At 40.9% G+C, this 21318-nt stretch overlaps 1 protein-coding gene and 1 long non-coding RNA gene across 10 annotated transcripts in view; one reads left to right on the top strand and one right to left on the bottom strand.

Moving 5' to 3' along the window:
- The window catches only part of FARS2 (phenylalanyl-tRNA synthetase 2, mitochondrial), a 499622-nt gene that overhangs the window by 156484 nt on the left and 321820 nt on the right, over positions 1–21318 (bottom strand). The gene's annotated exons all lie outside the window — the stretch shown is intronic.
- Positions 5252–19351, top strand: LOC102154953. 2 transcript variants are annotated; one of them, XR_005384255.1, is made up of 4 exons: positions 5252–5389; positions 7407–7582; positions 11863–12060; positions 19153–19351. It is a non-coding gene; the product is annotated as an uncharacterized LOC102154953 (long non-coding RNA). The 2 variants fall into 2 exon arrangements; XR_005384256.1 differs by lacking the exon at positions 19153–19351 and adding an exon at positions 17771–17791.

The raw sequence follows: 21318 nt of genomic DNA, 5'->3' as shown, positions 1-21318 counted from the left end.
TCCTCACACCAACTCCTCATTATAGATGAGAAGACTGAGGCAGAGAGAGGCTAAGAGGCTTGCCCAAGATCACAGTTATATAACTAGTATGTAATTCTACACTATATACAACTATCTACCTAGAGTTAGTGAGCCACAGGACTGCGGTGGGAACCAGGCAAGCTGGCTCCAGTTCCCGAGTTCATTACCATCCTCTTATTATTTACCAAGCACTGTGACGGGTACAGAGATGATAAAGGTGAATAGGGTACAGCACCTCTGGAAGTGGAGAAGCACACCAGTCTAATAGAGCTAAGATAGTGAGAGCTAGTTTTCCAGGTAGGTTGAAAGGACTAACACTTTGAAGATTAACCTAAAACTGTCAATAGAAATGATCAAGAAAGGTTCAATCTGCTAAGAGTACTAACTCGTAGGAAATGGCCCCCTGAGAAGCCAATCAGCCCCACTGAAAGTGTGAATATGGAGAAAGGCGGAGGGCAAGAAGCCGATGCGACCTTGGGATGCAGCTCCGACTCTGACTCTGACCTGGGAGGCTCTTCCCAGGCTGCCTGAGAGCTCACAGTGCAGGGTCTCCAGGAGGAATTATGTGGAAATGAACCTACCAGGTCTGGCATCTAGTAGGCAATCGTGGATGAATGGTGATACTGGGCAGGAAGGACTGAGAGGAAAGAGGGTCCTATGAGACTAGAGAACCAGTAGGCAGGACCAAGAGGGCCCATTAGCTTAACTAAAAAAAGGATTCCTTCCTCTTAGCAAGGACAAAGGCAGATGTCAGGCCAAAGCTAAAAGGTGGGAAAGATGGCAGGGGAGGGAGGAGGTGGTACCTGTGAATTTGCTTTCAATGTAGAGGTTGCAAAACTGTCAACTCAAGGACTAAATATATGTTGTTTATATTTTTGATCTGGATACTTGCTATGTTAAAAATCAGGAAACTTTACATTATCTGGATTTCTAACTTATCTCTTAAAAATTAGAAGATGTGGCAACACCAAGCTTGGACCCCCCGTAGAAGAGGCTGGCACTGCCCTGTTGTCCACCAGCCCTGCCACTTCCCTCCCCCTGGCCCTGTGCATGCCCCCATCTAACCCAAATATGCACGCGAGTTTCCAACCCACAGTTCGGATAGTAAGAACAGGCAGTAATAAGACTGCTCTGCGAGGGAGTCAGGGACACACTTCACGGTAAGGGGAGAACTTAATCACGAAGAGACCTTGGCAGTTGTCTGATGGGGGAATAAAAGACCAGAGAGGACCACTGGCCAGTAAGTGCTTCCAGCCCATGCCCTGCCCCACCACCTCCAAAAGCAGAGTCTTACATGTCTATAAATGTGTTACTTCATAATTCACATGCAATACCTCATCTAACAATATGTATTAAAAACATATGTTACGTCATTTAAAAACCCTATGAGATAAATACTATTGGCCTTTTTTAAAAAATGAGAATATCAAGTAATTAGCTCAAGGTCATAAACAGAGGTTTGAACATGGGCAGTCTGCGTCCAAAGCTCATGAACTTGAAGGAGTCTGGGCATTAGAAGAATGCTAATAGATGCTTTCCTTAAAAGGGTTCCATAGTCTGGGCACCTGGGTGGCTCGGTGGTTGAGCATCTGCCTTTGGCTTAGGTCCTGATCCTGGGGTCCTGGGATCAAGTTCCACATCAGACTCACCACAGGGAGCCTGCTTCTCCCTCTGCCTACATGTCTGCCTGTCTCTGTGTCTCTCATGAATACATAAATAAAATCTTTAAAAAATGGGGAGGAGGGTTCCATGGTCAAACAAGCTTGGGAAACGGTAGCTTCAGGTTTATTGTTTAAGACTTCTTAGAACCCTTAAAACACTAAGGGGCTTTGTGAATCTCCAAGTAAGTGAAGTCATATTTAGTTATGAAATCTTCTTTCCGCAAGGAACACAGTATGGAATATGCTGTAGTGACTAGGATATGTTCCAGAGCCACGTGAACGAAACCTCATCATAATGGGATGAGCAGTATAGATTTTCTGAACCAAACATTTTTTATGCAAACCTCTATCTTTGAAAATAATATTTCATTTACAGAAATCGTTAGCTTATAATCTCACCTTTTCCTTGCTAACCTGGAATCTCAATTGAGAATACATCTTGTTGCTTTGATTCTATTAATCTGCACTTCTATTAGAAAACCATTCTAACACATCTATAATAGGAAGACAAAAAAAAAATAACCTTACACATACAGGATATTTTGACACTGTTTTACTTCAATTCTGCTTTTGTGAAATAGAAATCACTGCATTTCCATTTTAATTATTTATTTATTTATTTATTTATTTATTTATTTATTTATTTATTTATTTATTTGAGAGAGAGGGAGAGAGCTCCAGGGAGCATGTGGGGAGGGGCAGAAGGAGGAGAGAAGAAGGTTCTCTGCTGAGCGGGGAGCCTCATTAGGGGCTGGATCTCACAACCTTGAGATCTTGACCTGAGCCAAAATCAAGAGTCAGATGTTCAACTCACTGAGCCACCCAGGCACCCCAATGCATTCCCATTTTAAAGATGAAGGAAATGAAGCCTGAAGGGGAGAAGGGAATTAATTGACAATGGTCAAAAGGGTATCAAGAAAATGTCTGTTCACCTGTTCTTCCCCGGAGGCACATCATAAACTACTACCAGATGTGAATGGACTCATTAAACATTATGTTTTTATACTAAATGCATTTTGGTTTCTTATTTATCAGTTATTTTTACATTAGTCATTTAGTTAAATTCCTACAGCTCCCAGTTAGCCACACATTTTGATTAACCCCATGCCTCAGTGTGGTGGTTTACAGAGAATATATTATAACAAGGCTTCTAAATAATGTGGCTTAGTCATGTTATGACTACTAGGACTTTAGTACATCAAGGAGCCAATTTTAAAGACTAGTAGCCTTTAAAAGAGAAATATTTCCATATTCCTTCCGGTTATTTTTATTCTATAAAAAAGTAAATATTTATTTTCCCCACAAATCTAAAGACCTCTACACCAATGTTTTGCTATGAAAAAGAATATGGGAAGAAGGGTATTACAATAATAAAAATAATGCATTTTTCTTCCCTCTGCTGCCTCTTGTCATTTAGTTTCCATGTAACCTAATTCTTATTCTGATCAGAGAAGAAGGAACTGGAAACCAAGATTTTATTAACACCATCGATATCTACCCACGCTCAGGCACATGCAGAAACACACTCCTCTGGTTTCTAATTATGCATTTTACAGATGAGCTTCACTGGCTGCTCTCCCCACAGATGATGAATAAAGTAGCTTTTGTTTTTAGAGATTTATTTCAAAGACCTCTTCATTAAATGCTATTTGGGGGCAGATACATATCTATAGAAGGTTTGAAAAAAAACATGCTGATAAAATAACCATCAAGGAAATGTGCCACTCACAGAACCTAGGACAGTCTTTCTCCAAAGGACACACTTAAAATACAGCCCCCCAAACATACACATCAAGGAGGAAGTTTATTACAAAAAGGCTTTTAAAGCCTCTTTTAAAATATCTGAAATTCTTATGCAGAGAGTAATAAGCATTTAGAGATATGGCTGGAAAATGGATGGCTGCTTGTTTTCTTGTTTGTTTGGATAGTAGAGGAGGAGGGAGGAGACAATGATGTGGCAAAAATTGCCCCATTTCTTTGAAGAGTCTGGTGAATTCTGCTATTTCTGTCGTATAGCCTGGATAAATGAGTGTATGAAAGTACGAGGAAGGGGGAAAAGCAGAACTCTGATAAGGGGTGCCATCCATGCCAGAGAGGAGGCCCTGACCCCTCCTCTGTCTCACCTGGACCTGCATAATCTCCGGGCTGCTCCAGCTCCCTCACCTGCACACTCAGGGGGGTGGGGGAGGGGAGGCCTACATCTGGCAGCTACAACAAAGCAGAAATGGAGATGTCTCCTGGAAAAATCCATCTTGCTGCTTTTGAAGATTTTATTTATTTATTCGAGGGAGGCTGAGAGAGAGAGAGAACGCGTGCACACACACATGCATAAACAGAGGGAGGGGCAGAGGGAGAGGGAGAAGCAGATTCCCTGCTGAGCCGGGAGCCTATAGCAGGTGGGGCTCCAGCCCAGGACCCTGGGATCATGACCTGAGCAGAAGGCAGGCTCTTAACCGACTGAGCCACCCAGGCGCCCCTAAATCCATCTTGTTGCTTTTGAATTTCACCACAAATTGGATTTAAAAAGTCAATAATTTCTGAGGCAGCAGCAGTAACTTCCTCAAAATGCCTCACATCTAGGGACACAAAAGAGAATCCATCTAACAAAGGCCTCCTCAGTGAAAAGAGCTATTTGCCTGTGCTACAAGACAGACCAACCTGCATGGTTATCACATGCACTCACTAAGTGGATGAACCAGACTGCCTGCATTTAAACCTGGTTCTCCTACATCCTGAGTGTGTGGCTGTGGCCTAAGGTGCCTAGAATAGAGCTGGGGAGTATGATATAAGGATCTGCTATGCAAATAATTATAAATACAGGAGCTAGTGAGCTAGTAAGAGAGCTGGTTTCTGTTACTCATCAGTTAAACGTACTAATTTAATGACATCTATGTTTCACGGGAAGAGTTTCAGTTGTCATAGAAATGAAGTCCTCTAGAAGTGGAACCATCTTCATTCATTTTACAAGTGGGGAAACTGATGCACCAAGCGGGCATACTTAAACATACAGAATTCTTCTGCAAGTCCTGCCCAGTGCTTCTCATCTGTCTATATCCACAGTGGGTGCGTGCTAAACAATGATGGCCTGAACTGAATTTCCTGAGGTCTGAGACCTAACTGGAAATGTAACAGAGCTAGAAATATTCTTTATTTTCATTTCATTCTGTTTACAGATTTTAATTGTTGAGGAAGAACAGTGATATATTTGGCATGCTGAAACATTTCATTTTTAGGATGTTTTTTTTTTTTTTTTTAAAGCATGGGAATTATGTATCGGGTGTGCAAAGCATTCATTCATTGGTAAGATATGTAAGATGTTTGTGTACGGAGTGTCACTGTTCTAATGATGAATGAAGGAGGGCTGGAAATATCAGACATGCAGCATATTTATTTCCTAAACTCCATCAAGCCTTGGCTGAACACTCAAAAAGCTTCAAACATCTCTAGGTGAGCTTCACTAGGTACCCTACTTTGAAAAAACTCAAAGCACTGATATACTACATCACAGAATCTGCAAGGCTGAACACTCTTATGTCAGCAATGACATCATAAACCTCATTATTTAGTGACTCACACGTTTAACAAAAGGATCATTCTATTTTGCAGAAAGATAGTACAAAAATTTTTTTTGGTACAATATTAGCATCTGGTTCTGACGTCGCCTTCCCGGGGTCAGTCGGAACTGCAAGTGTCCTACTGGAATCAGGGTAAAGTGTACCGGGTAGTGAGCACCCAGCCCTTCAGAAGAAATCCTCCCACAGCACCACGTGCACAGGCAGGACTCCTAACCATGCCCTTCCTTCTCCTCTGTCCCTTGTCTGCATTAATAGCAGTGACAGTTTTCAGAAAGCCGCTGTCAACGGCAGGAAGTTTCCAGAGCTCAGAGCAAGGAGCAAGCCTGAGCTCTGGCACACACCTGGCTGGGCTCCCACCTGCTTGTTGCTGAGAAATGGTACCCTGGGGGACCCGGCTCAGCAACAAAACTGGCTGCGGCTGCGGCAACGGCAGCAGTGCTGGCAGGCTGGACAGATGACTGGCTTCCTTTGTTTTTCTAGTAAGAAGCAAAATATAACCCATATAAAGGCTTTCCGAGATCCACTTCTGTGCCCACTACGGCCTACCCTAATTACTCCTTGTTTTTTTTTATTTGTTTTAACTTCCTTCTGCATTCTTAGCCAGGAGAGCACTCACATGTTTCTGAAATTGCTTCTCAAGCCTTGGTTTGCTCTCCCCAGCTCACATGGGTGCTTTCTAAGGCGGGAGCCACCCCTACTGCTGGGCACATACCAGGCTCTCAATAAATCGATGGTGAATAATCGATGCTGCACATCCAGGAGTCAGCACACTTCGGCTGCAAACCTTCAAAACAAAACCCACATGGGTGTCTGGCTTCCTATCAACTCTGCCATGCGGCCGTGGTTCATTCCAAAGACTTGACTTAATAATTTTATGCACACTGAGAGAGATCTTTCCAGAACCAGTGAATAAACAACTTTCCCAGAGGTTCTGCTTATATCCTTCAAACTAAACAAATGTGGGTCTTGGCAACCTATGTTTTCTACTAAGTGTACATACCGAGATACATATAAATCAGCCAGTCCTCTAGTTGGAAGTGAACAGGACTACTTGACCTTAAAGGTGAAGTCCTCCCCCTGAGAACAGGCTTCTCAATTTTCATAAGATACAGAAGGGTTTCCAGAAGCATAGTGATAACTTACATCTTTATAGCACTGCCCAGTACTATCCTTGTACACAAAGGGATTTCACATGCAAGGTCTCACTACTAAAACGTAGGGGAGTGGGGGCATATTATGCCCATTTTCCAGAAGAAACCAAGGTTTAGAAAGCCTATGTATGTATGGAGCGCCTAGGTGGCTCAGTTGGTTAAGCGCCCGATTCTTGGTTTTGGCTCAGATCGCCATCTCAGGGTCATGAGATGGGAGTTCCATGCTCAGAATGGTGAGTCTGCTTAAGTTTCTTTCTCCCTCTCCTCTTCACTCCTCCTCCCTGTTCTCTCTCTCTCAAATAAATAAATAAATCTTAAAAAAAATATATTTATTTGAGAGAGTGAGCACACACACACAGGGGGAGCGGCAGGCATAGGCAGAGGGAGAAGCAGACTCCCCACGAGCAGGGAGCCTGATGTGGAGCTTGATCCCAGGACCCCAGGATCATGACCTGAACCAAAGGCAGACATTTAACCAGGCACCTCGTAAATAAATCTTTAAAAAAACAAAAAACAAAAAAACAAAAACAAGAAAGCTTAGGCATGTAGCAGCGGAGCCACATTGTGGACAATGCTACTGGCCATTTGGTTATCTGTGCTTTCGACAGGCAGAGCTATTAGGACAGGGCCACTTAGTTTCTGTGCGGTTGTTGTTCTGGACCACAATCTAGTAAAAATATGCCTTGCAGCTTCAGTTTTAGCAAATGAAAAAACAGGGATATCACAATCCAGAAAACCAAACTCTCTTAAGAAAATTCCACCCTTTCTTCCTAAGGGCTCTAGGTTTTAGCAAAGAAAAAGCATATGAAACCAAGAGCGGGGGGAGGGAGGTTTGGGGAGACAAAGAAAGAAAGGACAAGTATTTGATCTCAAACGGGAGAGCAATATTTTTTTAAAATATTATTTTATTTTTAAGTAGATTTGCAGGTACATAGAAAGCTTACTTCCATCAGCAGTGAGTGACGGTGCTGCCATAGTGATTACGTATCTGTTTACAGAAAAGAAATAACCACAGAGAATCATTGGTGATTCAACAAGACATGCGGTGCCGTTCGCAGGCTATCAAGTGCACACACCTCCTCCATACAGGATGTGAAGAATGTTTGAATGGGCAAAAGTAAACACTGGCTTGGGGAAAAACAACTTGCTCCTTCTGCTGAACTCAGAGAAGAAGGTATTAAAATCTCATTTTTCTTTTTTGTGGGTAAAGTCATTCTGGTAAAAAGTAAGAGCCCCCCCCCCCCCAATTTTTTTTGATACATTTACTCTTACCTTAAAATAGATACAGTAACTCCTAAGAGGGTCCAAGCTGAGGATTTTGTACACAAGCACTTAAACTCATTTAAAAACATTATTTAATATAACACAGACATTTACAGCTATAATAGTTGAGATGAACATAACATTTAGCATATGTCAGGCACTGTGCTAAGGATTTTACATATATTTAATGGATCAATCCTCACAACATTACCCTATAAGTAGAAACTGTTATTATTCTCATTTTACAGGTGAGAAAAAAAGCCCAGAGATTTTTTTTTTTTTAATACCTACTAGTAAGTAGTACAACTGGGACTTATTCAGGCAGTATGGCTCCAGAGGTCATATCTTACCACTATTTTGTTTACTTTGTATCTCTCTTCTAAATTTTTCTTAATTTTTAAAAAAGACTGACTTTATTTTAGAGAGAGAGAGAGACAGAGAGAGAGAGTGTGTGTGTGTGTGTGTGTGAGCATGGGGAGGGGGGGTGCAGACCAAGGGAAAAGGAGAGAGAACCTCAAGCAGACTCCCTGCTGGGCAGAGTGTTCAACTCAGGGCTCGATCTCCTGACCCTGAGATCATGACCCAAGCTGAAACCAAAAGTCAGACACTTAATTGACTAAGTCACCCAGGCGCTCCCTAAATAACGTTTATTTTTACTTATCTATTTATTTATTTTACCTGTAAAGGTAATGAAGTTACTTCCTCCTACCCTGTGCATGCAGGCTTCTTTATGGCCATTTGCACATGGAGTGAAAGGCAGGAATCTGAGCACAATCTCACCACAGTCCAGAGTTGCTCCCCAGGGTGATGGACCCTCTGCCCAGGGAGAATGGGCCATAGCCCAGGCTGCCATTAGTGGGCTGGGGAGTAGGCTGGGGCCCTGGCTAAATACTTGCTCTTGGACATTGGCACCAAACATGCTGAGAAGAAGATACTGGGCAGCCACCAGAGGACTTAACCACTATTTATGTCTATGAATGGAATGGAAGTGTTATCAGATTTCAGGAAACAGTAACTAAGATTAATAGCTGCAAGAGGACACTATGAAAGATACAGTGCAATCAAATTATTTTTTCTTCCAAAGCTACTGCTAGGTATCAGTAGATTCTGCTTTCTGAGTTTATGGTTAACAAAGGATCCATGGTATTACTTTCCTATAGATTTAGAAAGCAGTTTAATGGAAAAAGTGATTATAATTCAATCCTTCAGAAATTATTGTGAAGGAAAAAATATATAATAAAATCACATCAAGTTCAAGGACATATTCCAGGCCCATCTCATAATCTCCCTCCTCTGACCATGGATTCAGTCATTTTTGACAAAGAACCCTTCTTCCTTTTAAGGGAGAATTTAGGGTATTTAGAAACTAAAATCTGAGCACTAGGTCCAGTCAGTGCTACTGTTAATATCACTGTTTCTAGGCCCTATAAGTAGGCAGAGGTAGAGACAGGAAACACACACATGTGGACACACAATTTATTTGAACTATCTAAAAAATCCACTGGTACCTCTATTTGAATCTAGCAACCAGGGTTCACTATGGCCTTTACTCATCTATTCTTCCTTTCTTTAACAGTGAGAAACCTGGCACTTATTATCCTCAGGATTACTGACTCCTTTGCTCAAACTAGAATAAAAAGGAGAGAGTTCAGAATTACTCACCTATAGCATTATATATATAAAAGAGACCCTACTGACTAGAGTTCAGCACTTTTTCATTCTTTTTTTTGTATGTGTAAAATATAAAGATAGTGAAGTGCATAAATTATAGAAGCACATTCTTAGAGCCCAACTGTCAAGATCTAGGACATTTCCAATCACCTCAGGTAACACAAAAGTTGTCTAAGAATCATAGAGACACACCGAAAGGACATAGGAGGCAGCCTAAGTGCCAGATCTGGGAAAATGAGAGTTTTTTTTTTTTTTTTTTTTTTAAAATGATAAAAGACTGCTCATTGAATAAAATAATAAGCCACAAGCCCTTTTTATAGAAGTAATTGAATGAATGAATGAATGAATTAATTAATTAACCAATCAATCAATAAATGGGTGACATTTTGATGAGACACAAGAAATTCAGGGTATCACCCCATAAATAGATTACTTACTACTTTAAAAGGTAGAGAAACATGATGAGCATTACCTTAACCTAGTGATTAAAACTATCACCATTACTGTGAGGGCAAACAGACATCATGTTCCTCCACACATCAAGGACAAAACATCACTTCTGTGGTATTCCTGTGAAAAACCCACATTCTGAATCCAGTCATGATGAACCTTCAGACAATTCAAACTGAGGTCATTACTATACAGCTTGTTTTCAAAGAATGTCAAAGTCAAGAAATATAAACCAATGCTCAGACATTATTCCTGACTAAAGGTGACCAAAGATATATAACAGCTAAATGCAAATATTAACTGTGTTGGATCCTGGAGCTGGGAAGAAAATAGCAACAGAAAACATTATTGGGAAAGTTGACAAACTGTAAATATGGGCTGTGGGTAAGAGGTTGAATCAACATGGAATTTTCTGACTTTATTAATTGTACTGTGGTTATGTAAGAAAAAGTTCTTGTTCTTAGAAAATACAGGAGGAAAATTAATTTTCTGAGAAAATTTAGGGGGAGAGGGCATGTGTGGGCCACTTGATCTCAAACCAGAGGGTATATATATATATATATATATATATATACACACACACACATATTTGTGTGTATATACACATTTCTATGCACATAAATAGTATGTATTCAATTCTCATTTCCTGTCTCATAAAAAATACAATATAAAAAAGATACTATACTGTATATATCATACTATTGTGTGCTATATATATATGTATATATATATGCTATTACATATTATAATACATATATATATTCCATCCTCCTTATTATTCAGGTTCTGTATTTACCCCCAAATCAATACTTACAGCATTTGCATGGTCATTTGCAGACATGAGCACACTGGTGACAGATTAAAGTTGCCCAACATGCACACTCTCAGCTGAGGTTGAACAAAGCCACACTGCTGTCTTGTTTCAGCTCTCACGCTGTAAACAGTGTCCTTTTTGAAATCTATTTAGTGCCATACTTTAGGCTCTTTTCGTGCTTTTTGTTGGTGGTTTCGCTGCTTAAAATGGTTCCCAAGTGCAAGGAGGCTGTGATATGTCTTATGGAGAAAATACCCATGTTAGCTAAGCTTTGTTCAGGTATGAGGATGGTGCTCTTGGTCGTAAGTTCAATGTTAATGAATCAACTATATTAAATCAGAGGTCTTAAGCAGAAATGCCCATTAAACAAGGTTATGCACTGACTGGTTGATGACAGAGTTGTGACCAGAGGCTGGTAGAAATCTAACCCTGTACTTCTCCAAGAGGTGTAGTTTGGTATTTGGTGTTCAAGTCAAGTGTATAGAACATAACTACTACAAATAATGAGGATCAATTGTCCCTACACATACAATTGGTGTGCATACAAGGTATTTGAGTGTTCCTTGTACTATTCTTATAACTCCTTAAATTTGAATTCATATGAAAATTAAAAGTCATCAAAAAAATCACATCAAGTATAAAAACAGCCAAAAATGTGATACATACACATAGCGAATAAGTCCAATATTATAAAAGGGTATTTAGTAAAAATGATGTCTTCCTCCTAACCTAGACCTTTTGCCCCCTCCTTCTCTCCAGATGCAACCACTACTAAGAGTTTATGTATTCATTCTTCCAGGGGTTTTCTGTGAATACACACATGGTGTATACTTTTATTATTTTTGAAATACAAGTGGAAGCATGCTATAGCTACCGTTTTTCATTTTTATACAGAGAGCTACCTTATTCTTTTTCACTGCAACATAGTGTTTCTTTTACAAGCCATCCATAATTTATGTAAACAGCCTCTTTTTGATGGAGGTGTAGGTTGTTCTTAGCCTTGTTATTACAAATATTATTGCTCAATACATTACACCTATTTTTTTGAAGATACTGTCCTAATGATTTTAATAAGGTAGCCGAGAACCACATGCAATGAACAGATGCATTATGGAGATGCAAATGGTGCTACTGAAGTGTTCCTGGGAAAAGTTTGTGAGCCTTTATCATGTAATATTTCTCTTATTGTCACCATGGTTTTAGCTGCACAGACTACAGAAAGTACATTTTAACTGAAAATGCTCTGCTTTCCTTAGATCATTCGCTGAACAGTACCGAGTGCTGCTGTTGGCCCACAAACAGTGTTACGGAGAAAACCAGCACTGTGTACTGAAGAGAAAAGGAATAAGACTTGATCCATGGCACTTAAGGGCCTCCTAAACCCAGAGGCACAAAAAAGGCAGAACCAACCCTGGCAAAAGTGGAACATGCTATACTTAAGCCCATATGGAAAGGTACTTAAATTCTGTTGATGTTTACTGAATAAACAATGTGTTTAGTGGAAAACTAAAGTAAAGGAGGAGGGGAAGGTGTGGAGATGGGAGGATGACAGAGTGGGTGTACTGTCTGTCACTGTCTGAAGGGTGAGCAGCAGAGCACATAGAAGGAAAGTTCAAGCTCTGCAGTCGGAAGGTCAGGGAGTCACATCCAGAGTCCACCTGATTCAGCTCCGGGACTCTCTAAACTTCAAATGCCTTCACTGCAATATGGGGACTCCAAGATAACAGTATCTATGCCATATGACCGGAATTAAATAAAATTATACATATAGAGAGACAGATATACAAACACAGACAGGGACATAGAGGAGAAAGGGGGTAAAGTGGGAGGGCTGGCTAAAGCACACTGCTTAGCCCATGGTCAGCACTTAATAAAGGTTACATATTGTTTCCAGCAAGAGAAACAGGGAGGGCAGGGGCCTTTCAAAGAGAAACAATAGATTTAAACATGACTGTAATCTCAGGGCAGGGATGTCTTGGTCAGAAACCCAACGGCTGAATGCAGAGCTTGATCACAGCAAACTCAACAAGTTGTGGAATCAATGAACCAAAAAATGACTGATTTCAGAGAACAGAAGTCCTATGTAGTCACAAAAGTCAGAAAGTCAGAAAGAAGGCATGAGGGAGGCAGGAGGAGGAGACAGGATAGGAAGGGACAATTAGTGACCAAACAGCTTGGACATCAGCCGAAAGAGTTCAGGATCCATTCTCTAAGCAATGCAGAACCACTGAAAGTGTTAAAACAAGATAGTAACATCATGCTACATGGATAATGGCTGGAAAGGGGAAGAACCCAGAGTCATGGGAACCAGTTTGGTGGTGATTATGAGAATGCAGGCTAGAAGTTCTTAGGGTAAGGCACCTAAGAACCACTGGGAGCATGGTAAGCAGCAGATTTCTGGATCCTGTCCCCAAAATATTCTCAGTAGATCTAGAATGGATAAAAAAACTATTAAAAAAAAATCACAAGTGGAGCAGAAGGAAGATGAAGGATTCCATGGGCGAGGGCCTTGCTTTTCTACAGTGATGAAATGACATTACTTGTTAAAGGCTAGGGTGAGGGAATCTGTGGGATGAATCCAGGGCTCCCAATTGGAGATCAGACATTTGCAGAGGGGACAATCAGTTCCGCCCTGTTATTATCTTGTAAGTAAGGCCTGTCCAACATGGAAACAACATGTTCAAACAGGAGACCTGGGGGTTACCACAGGATAGGGGTCTGCTCATATAGGCTGGCAGAAATAGGAGGGTGCTGGTGGGAAGACAGTAGAAGCAGTGGACCAGAAGCTCAGTCTGGGTGTGGTGGAGCAAGAAGTAAGGCCAGGGGTGGCAGGGGCAGGCAGACTGGCAGCCTGCTTCAGCGTCTGCCTCTTGGTTTTCAGCTCAGGTCATGATCTCAGGCTTCTGAGATTGAACCCTGCTTCAAGAATCCATGCTCAGTGGGGAGTCTGCTTGAGGGTTCTCTTCCTCTACCTCTCCCTCAACTCGCACCTACACATGCTCTCTCTTAAATAAATAATAAATCTTAAAAAAAATAAGAAAAAAGAAAAAAGAAATGAAGTAGCTGGAAGGACAGAGGATTGTGGTAGGACAGGCATATGCAGCACAAGACCAGGGGTTAGAAGATCCAGATGCACTGTAAAGTAAATCTGTGGGGTGGAGATGCTTTTTGGGTGATTCACAGGAGGCCAAATAACTGTGACATTGCTCCCAGGATGGCAGAGAGAAGCCGGCCAGGTGTTAGAGCTTCTCATTGACCAGGAGGGTGGATAGATGACAGCGAGGGGAGTGGGAAGGGTGTTGCTACCTGAGGGCTCCAGGTTGTCATCTCTGAAAATGCAAAGCAGGGGGTTCAAATCAAGGTCTCATGGGGCCCTCTTGTTAACTTCGGTTGCTTTGAGGGCAGGATTCTCTACAGGCTTCTGTGAGGCTTCTTTTTTTTCATATGATTCAACAATCTATTCCATTACATTATCTATTATTATTTAATAGCTTTGTAAGCATCTAAGCCATTTTGAAATGAAGGTATTATACCTCATGTCACAAAACGGGCATGAATGAAGTCAGACCAAAATGAAACGGACACGTGTTTGTATTAATGCAGGCCTCCCACCCGCAGTTCTAGGCGCTCCTATAGGCTCTCCTCTGATTACAATAAAACTAATTAGTCGATAAATAATGTTTGAGGCTCTACCTCATTTGTTCAGTGTCCAAGTTCAATTTACATACTAATGGCTGTGTATTTGCCTTTAATAGATACAGTATGTGAAAGTAAGTATAATAAATGAATAACCATTTAGGTGTAAAGTAACCACATCTTCATGAGAAATCTGAATATTAAGCAGCCAGTGGATCTACTTATTTCTTCTATACTATGAAATAAAGCTAATCACTGGATGCGATGATAAATGAGAATTACTTCAGAGAGGCATAATAATGAAGGGGTCTCTTTCAGAAAGAAATGTGTAGAAACTGATGGAAAGAAGAGTTTATTCATCAGGCTTGATCTCTGTGGACTGGAACGGAAAAGGCCCAGCTGCAGGGAGAGTGCAGACATTCTGTTTAAAACAAGGGACCTGCCAACGGTCTTTCTTGCTCTGGTCCTAGAATCTGTGAAACAAGCAGGTTCTCCCCTTCAGTAAGAATGTGGAGGCTCTACACCCAGAGGCTGAATTAGCCAATTAACAAAGCATATTTTCCATTCTATCTATTCTCTTTTAAAAGGTTAAATGGCACAATATAATTTTCTGTGCAGCAGGTGTGCAGCTAACAAGGTGATAATTGGGAAACTGGGTGAGAAGGAAAAAAAAAAAACCCTAGAAAACTAGATATGCACAGTATCTGGGAAGAGGGCAATTGAATTACCTTTAAAATATGCAGAAGTGATGGTAATACAATGCTAAAGAAGCTGAAGTCCTCAAAAAAAAAAAAAGAAAAAAAGGAGATGTTACGGTTTTAAACAGCCCACCAGAATTCAGAGGGCATACAGTAATATTCAAGATCACTGAAGCTTTGAACAAATAATACAAGCCAACTTTCGATAGCCTCTCTTCTCATTTCCTCACATTTCCAACAAAATAAACACATTAGGAAGATCTTCCAAATATTCAAATGTGGATGGCATTGATTAGAATATTTGATTCTATATTTTTCCCTTCATTTTGGTCAAGAAGAGAATATTTCCTGCTTCCCTTACAGAAACATTCCAGAAGAAATCTCCAAAAGCTTAAAACAATCATGATTTTTTTCGTGTGTGTGTTTGTGTGCACAATAATTTAATGTTGACCTTCCATGATGATTAGCATTTCTGTAACTGTCCTTGAGTGAAGGCGCATTGGCCTGAAGCAGGCACCACAGAGGAACTGTACATCTGACCCGGCAGTCCCTTCTCTATCCCCACCCGGCCTCTGATACCGCGTCCTCTGGCCTGGAGGAAGCTTCACCAGTATCATACTTCACATTCTGTCCTCTGAGCAGCAATTCCCCAGCACCAACCTTCATGCCGGCTCACCAAATTCATCTCACTTGGTGACGATGTGCACACCCGTCGTAACCTGCCTCAGTTCTCTCCCAAGAACTCAGCTCTGCCTCAACTATCCTGATTTCTAATTTCGATCCTGGCCTGAGTGGTCACTTGGGCACCACCACACAGCTCCTGCTCTCCAAAGTTCATCATACATGAACTGAGGACTTGCCTGTGACAATTAGAACAGAACAGCAATGACAAAGGCCACCATGGCAAAAAGCAGTGCGTGCAAAGGTGATACCAATATATCCTAAGCTTCAATTTTTTCCACTCCTGTAAATTTCTCAAATCTGATTTTTCTCGTCTTCTACAGCCAGCTCCAAAAGCTTCTCACTTGTCTTTCCCCTCGGTGTTTAAACACCCAGGTTGCCCAGGTCAATACCAGTTTGCCTGTGTAGCAACTCTCAAAGGGAGCCAAACCTCAACTCAGATGCTAAGTGTATGGTCACCACACTCTGCTCATACCAGGCCCCAAGACCTTTCAACTGTGTCTCTGAAAATGTCAGGAGCCAAAACCTTAGCTTCTCGTCTCTCTACGACTGGCCCCCCCTCAGCCTGGCCTGGCCTCTTGGCCTCCTGCCCCAGCCCACCCTTATATCATCAGGACTGTGATCTATCTAAACTGAAAATTTGATCATCAATGTGTTGTTTTGCTCACTGCCTTCCAGAGAAAATGGAAAACCGAACTTTCATGTCCTTAAGATTTGCCCTTGTGCACATTTCCTCTCTATCTCAGCAAACTCCCCTGTAAATACCCTAAACAAAATCAGAGACCACGGCTGGATGGTGCCTCTGGGCCTTTGTCCTCACCTCCCTCTCCCCACTTTTTTGGCCTACTGTCTCCCTCTCATCCAGACTCCCACAGCCTACCTTTATCAAAGCATGGACCCATATTAATGTCCTCTCCACTAGTGCATGAGCACAGGAGCAAGGGACTATGCTTTCCTGCATCCCCTGTGTCAGGCACAGTGCCTGGCACAAGAACTGATGCTCAAAAAGTTTTCTGAATGACTATTTGGTAAGGTTCTTATGCTTGGGATAAACCCTGTCATATTTCATCTATATCAACTATGGTCTCAAGAAGAAACAGCAGGGGAATAACTCCCTTGGGATCTCATGCAGCCTGGGACAGTTTTCCTCTTTGCTATGTTGACCACCTTACTTGGATCAGAACCACACAGTAAAAGAGTGACAGGGAGTAAGAGAAAGTATGACATAGAAAAAGACAGCGAGAGGAACAGAGACAGAGAGATGTAAGTACAGAGACAGACCAGAGACAGAAGGGGGGCCACGATGAGGCGGGGGGGCGGGGTGCCCCTGAGGCTCCTCAGTAAATGGTGTCTCTGGAGGAAATGATTTAAAAAAGATAAAGATTGGGTTCTCCTTAATTCCAGATTACGGTCTTCTTTTTGCTCTTTTTGACCTTAGAATCCAAAACCAGCTTAGAGGTATTTCTACCATCTGGGAAGACTTTTCTGAGGGATACGGGCCCAGGCACAGTCATATCTTTCTATAATCCATGTTTTTTGTTGTTGTTGTTTTTTTCTTAGCTGGTAAAATGAAGTCAAAATGAATGTGAAGTATAGCAATTTAATCTGAGGTGGGCAGTAGAGGAGACAAGGAAATCCTACTCACTTTCATAGCATCACAGACTATGGGATGTACCTTGGAGATAGACGACTAGACTTATTCCACCAGTGTAGAGAATTAGTGACATTCTATATATTACATATTAGTTATATATAATATATAAATATATATAGATACACACACAAATTGAAGTGGAGGTTATCACTTGCATAAAAGAATGTGTTGGTTGTTTGGGAGAAGAAAAGGTAGAGCTACTAATAGCTCAGAGGCCTGGGTACATCTCTGGAAATGGGCTGTGCCAAAGCACTGTCAGGGAGAGGAAAAGGCTGAGTGTAGCAGACAGACACATGCCATATAACGTGGTTTCTGGTGAACAAGGACAGAATCAACCAAACTAAATGTCACCTCCTCAATAGGAAGCTGTGGGCCTATGTAAAAAAAGAGAGAAGCAGATCCAGCCTCTTGATCAAAGCTCTAACTTGGTGACTATATTTTAATCAAGAGGTCAGTACTCTAAAATGCCATTATAAGACCGGTTGTCTCTTCCAGAGCGCAGGAGTGGTCACAGGCCTACCATAATGCAGAGGTGTGTTTCTGGGCTCCTCTCTGCATCTGATGGCCTCTCTGTCCACCCTGCACAGGTGCCACGCTCTCAATCACTGCAGCTTTTAAAAAGGACTTGGCATCAGATTAAGTAAGTCCTCCTACTTTGGTTATCTGGCCATTCTTGGCCCTCTGTATTTCTATACACATTTTAGAATCCACTCAAATTTCCCATAAAACCTGTCTGAATTTCTATCTTTTATCTATTTTGGCCACTAATATGCATTTTGAAGCAATCCTACAAACTGTTTTAGAATATATATAAATAACATGAAAGTGGCAGGCATCAGTTAAAGTCAGGGGTCACCTCTGGGTAGGACAGCAGGAAGGAGAATGTCATCGGGAAGGGTTAGGTGTGTCAACTGCACCTCTGATGCTTTCACTCTATATATGAATCTGTGGCAAAATCCTAGCATATCTGGGAGATAGTGGCTTTACTGGAAAGAGGGCACACAGTCTTATGTTTGTAGAACATTGAATCAAGAAATATATGTTTACCTACCATTTGCTTTGACGTGAATGGAACTGGAGGGTATTATGCTGAGTGAAATAAGTCAATTGGAGAAGGACAATCATCATATGGTTTCACTCACATGTGGAATATAAGAAATAGTGAAAGGGACCATAAGGGAAAGGAGGGAAACTGAGTGGGGAAAAGTTAGAGAGGAACACAAACCATGAGAGACTTCTAACTCTGAGAAACTAAGAAAGGGCTGCAGAAGGGGAGGGGGATGGGGTGCGTGGGTGACGGGCACTAAAGTGGGCATGTGACGTGATAGGATGAGCACTGAATATTATACTATATGTTGACAAAGTGAATTTAAATAAAATATTTTTAGAAAATAATAAAATAAAAAAAGAAATATATGTTTGTATGTTTCGAATATCTATTTTAAAAAACAAGTAAAAATAAATATAAAATAGTTACTTGGTTCTCAAACAGCAGGTAACCTGGAGTTCAAAATCTGCCAAGTGGACTCTACAGGGGTGATGTATTTCTCATTCACTATCTTTGGTAGTGAATTACGATCTATAATTGTAATTTATAAAACTCACAGGGAGGCCCTTCAGAAAATAAATTCTTCCTTCATATTGAAAGAAAACATTTGATTCATTACTCAGCCAAGTGGTAGAAAGAATAATTAAGCTATCTACTATATAAATTACTGCTTACTTTAACTATTCTTCATTTTCAAGATCACAAGATTACAGATCCAGAATACCAACCTAAAGGCACAAAGTGTGAAAAGCAGTGCAATAATGTGATCACAAAGAAATTCTCATTTCTCTATCTAAATACTGGCTGACTTTAAGTCCTAACATTTCAGATGAACCCAAATGTTCCTCCTGTCGTCTGAGTGAAGGAGCAGCGCCTGCCTCTAATTGGAACAGTGAAGAGATTTGTTTTTCCTATTGCGCAGGATGAGATAAAGACATGGAACAAACACACTTACCTCTTGACTAAGAATCTAGTAAGGCAAATTAGTTGGCTTCAATTTGGTTCCCAGAACATTAATATAAACCTTGAATTTTTCCATTTGAATTGGCTCTAACCAACACTTGTTTAGTCTTTGACAACTCCTAGGATCTCAATCCTAGGTTGAATGGCTTTCAGGTTAGTGTTTCAGCCCTTTTCTCCGTTGGCTAAGATAGTTAACATAGTCAGATATGCCACACTGATGCTGATTTCTGTACTCAATTTGAAATAGAGACAAAAATGGCCCATAACCACATACATCTGCAAATCCCATCCAGTTGTCCTAGGAAGGTAGGCACAGCATGTTCTAGGAAGAAGGATATATCACATTGGATGAGAGCTCCAACTCTAAGGGATGGTTTCTAGCATTAGCCAGCAGAAGGTAGGTTTCAGCTTCCCAAGCAGCCTCCTCCTCCCATTTCAGAAGTGACTGTTTATTCATACAAATGGCTGTGGTAATAAGAGACAGCATTGCCACGGGGCCTACTTGTATGCATCCAGCACTACTGGTAGTGAAATCACACAGAATGAACCTTGCTGACATGAGCTCAGTATAAATATCAGAAAACAGCAAGCCACCTTCACAGACCATTCCTACCTTGAAAATCAGGTGAAGAGACCCTGCTGAGGACTTCTGGAAAACTTTCCCTCACACATAAAAAAGGAAACAAATGTGTTCTGTTTCCTGCTTCTGGATCCTGTGCTCCATCCTACTGTTGCCATTTTTTCAAGGCTAAGGGGCAAAAGCGTTCAAAGTTCTAGAGTCCTGGCATCACTGAGTGATGCCTGCTATTGCTCTTATTTAAACTATTTTGAGTTGGCTTTTTCTTGGTTGAAGCCAAAAGCATCCCTACTGCAATCCTGTAATAATTACTTACAATATTCATAGCAGGAGGAAAAAACCCACTCACCTACTCAGCTTTGTTTAATTGACATGTTCTTTCTTGCCATGACAATTCCTTCAAAACTGTCTTTGTTTTTGGTCTCTATTCTGATTATTTCCTTTTAAAACTATAACTTTTTCTCCCCAGCTTTATGAAGGTATAACTGACAAATCAAAATTATATATATTTTAAGGTGTACAGTGTGATGCTCTGAAACACATATACATATACATTTTTATTTCCTAAAACTATAACTTTTAACTTTATGATCTATCAACTATTGTTTAGATGACTCTAGTATTAACATATCCCCCCAGTTCCAGAGATAGAAATACCAAAACCTCCTCAGGGTGCCTGAGTGGCTTACTGGTTACGCATCCAACTCTTGGGTTTCAGCTCAGGTCATGATCTCAGGGTCATGGATCAAGCCCCATGTTGGGCTCTACACTCAGTGCAGAGTCGGCTTGGGACTGTTTCCCTCTCCCTCCCCCTACCCCACGCATGCACGTGCACTGTTTCTCAAATGACATAATCTTTAAAAAAAAAAAAATACCAAAACCTCCTCTAGCCAGGTAGATAATTTCTAAAATATATTGCATAAAATTTGTTAGATTTTATGAACGTTAGCAAGATTCAAAGTTTAATGTTATTGTCTATAAATAGGAAGTTCTGTACATCTCCAAGGTTAATAGCCAAGAAAATGTAATATGGATATTGAATGTGTGTACATATAAAGGTCACATAACACACATCCTTCTAATCGACACTACAAGAAAGCTGTGGAAGAAGACACTGAAGATCTCATATTTTTTTTAAAGTGCCTTAAAAAAAGACCTGTGGCAGCAATTTTTGAAATATGTAAATATTTCACAAGATCCTCTGCCTTAACAAAAGAAAAATCAGTCATAAATCCACAGGCCTCTAAGGATAGAGACTCCAATACAAACATGGGGACACAGTTCAGAGGGCTCCACAGACTGCAGGTCAATGAAATGTCCTTACATCTTAAGAGTGAGGTTATATAACACCAAGATTGGCAAAGCAAGCTAAAAATGGAAATTATGGGCAGGGAAGGCCAGGAATCAGGAGGACTGTAGCTGCTACGCTCAGAATAGTTGTTTTGGAGTAGTTAT

Source organism: Canis lupus, chromosome 35 (genome assembly GCF_011100685.1).
Source record: "Canis lupus familiaris isolate Mischka breed German Shepherd chromosome 35, alternate assembly UU_Cfam_GSD_1.0, whole genome shotgun sequence".
Classification (NCBI taxonomy): domain Eukaryota; kingdom Metazoa; phylum Chordata; class Mammalia; order Carnivora; family Canidae; genus Canis; species Canis lupus.
The sequence above is the reverse complement of the archived record's forward strand: the minus strand, read 5'-3'. Positions and strand labels throughout refer to the sequence as shown.